Consider the following 1,880-nt stretch of genomic DNA (forward strand, 5'->3'; position numbering starts at 1 on the left):
TCAATATATGTGTACAGGACTGTCTCAGAAAATTAGAATATAGTGAGAAATTTCTTTATCTTCCAAAATGCAATTAAATAAACAAAAAATTTCTTTTTCATAATATTCTAATATTTTGAGATAGGATTTTTGAGTTTTCTTAAGATGTAAGCCATTATCAGCAATATTAAAATAAAAAAAGGCTTTCAATATATCAGTTGATTTGTAATGAATCCAGAATGTATGGCATTTTTGTTTTCGTAATTGCATTACAGAAGACAAAGAACTTTATCACAATATTCTAATTTTCTGAGACAGTCTTGTACATATATAGGCCGCACTTGTTCATTAGCCGAAGGTGTCCATGTTGTAACGTGAGATAAGATATTTGCACAGAAAGATGTTGCACAGAATTTTTTCAAAAAACTTTTAATTAGATACCTGCCGCCAACACCCACTGGAAATGCTTTTCATGGTAATTTCATCGGTCCGATGTGGCTACATGTTTTGCGAGCATAAAGCTTATTAGCCCCCACCCCAAAAAAAAAAAAAAAATCAAAAAATTAGCTGCATTATTGTTGAAGCCGCAGCATTCAAAGTATGTGAAAAAATTAGCGGCTTATAGTCCAGAAAATTATGGTATGTCTCGATATTATGTGTGAGTGAGAGGGATGCACCGTAAGAACAGCGCCAGGGCCTCAGTGAGTTTTCCTCGACAGTTTAGGACAGGAATAGGGACAATATATTTAATTGAGGGCCATATAATATTTTAAAGCATAATAAATTAAATATGTCTTTAAATAAAATTTAAATAAATAATAAATTAAATACGTCTCGAAGTGCAGCTCTGTATTTGACCTATATTCGACAGATGCACTTTTATCATTGCATATTAGACATACCGCAGATCCTGCTCTCTCCAAGAATGTAAATTCCTCTGTCCACACGGCCCGGAAAGCACGGTAATCATCGTCTTTTTTATCTTTTCGCCATCTTTTCCGTTACAAGGATCGAAGCGGATAAACTAGATAGCTATCTGATAAAATTCTTCACCTTCACAATGACCCGGACGTGCTCGGAAGCCAACGGTTCCCGACCCGACCCACGAGTGACCCGTGAAATTTATCTTCAAAACTAATTTCTGTTTACTTTAAAACGACGCAGTATTATAAGAAATATCACAAGTATTTTAAAATCGGTCCAGGAGCCATAGGTTTCCGACCTCATGTTTAAGAAGGCCCAAGGACAATCGCTCCACGCCCCTAAAAAGATGTTCCCTGACCGGGAATCGAACCCGGGCCGCGGCGGTGAGAGCGCCGAATCCTAACCACTAGACCACCAGGGACTGATGCTGGGGAATCACTAGGGAAATTTCGGCCGAACTCGATGAATACCAAAAAAGCCCGCTTGGAAACCCCAATGATATTCTTCCGCCTGCTGTTGGCTAATGTGGGCAAGTGGTGTCTGTTTGGTCGGGTTTTATCCCGCTGATAGCTTGCTAGTTGTTTGTTGTCGATCGCTTCTCTGGATCGGGCTTCTTGTTGAGTTTCACCGAGGACAGGGGTCGGCAGCCTGCGGATCTTTGGTCCCTCTCATGCGGCTCCATGTGGCTTTTGAAAATAATTAACAAGTATTTAATTAAAATGTACACTGCTCCAAAAAATAAAGGGAACATTCAAAATAAAATCCTTGATCTGGATGAATGAATTATTCGTATCAAATACTTTGCTCTTTACATAGTTGAATGTGCTGACAACAAACTTTGATATAATGTCCTTAAAACAAGTCAAAATGAATCGATGTTGCTTCCTAAGTTTGATTTCACAGAAATGGGATCGACTTGGAGTTACATTGTGTTGTTAAAGTGTTCCCTTTATTTTTTTTGAGCGGCATATTTCAAG

General features: G+C 38.2%; 1 non-coding gene across 1 annotated transcript; it reads right to left on the reverse strand.

The window, feature by feature from the left end:
- Window positions 1-1,252: 1,252 nt before the first annotated feature.
- trnae-cuc (transfer RNA glutamic acid (anticodon CUC)) lies at window positions 1,253-1,324 on the reverse strand. Its single transcript has one exon. It is a non-coding gene; the product is annotated as a tRNA-Glu (tRNA).
- Window positions 1,325-1,880: the final 556 nt, after the last annotated feature.

This window comes from Fistularia commersonii, chromosome 18 (assembly GCF_037954325.1).
Source record: "Fistularia commersonii isolate RoL2024-O1a breed Wild chromosome 18, RoL_Fcom_v1.0, whole genome shotgun sequence".
In the NCBI taxonomy this organism is placed as follows: domain Eukaryota; kingdom Metazoa; phylum Chordata; class Actinopteri; order Syngnathiformes; family Fistulariidae; genus Fistularia; species Fistularia commersonii.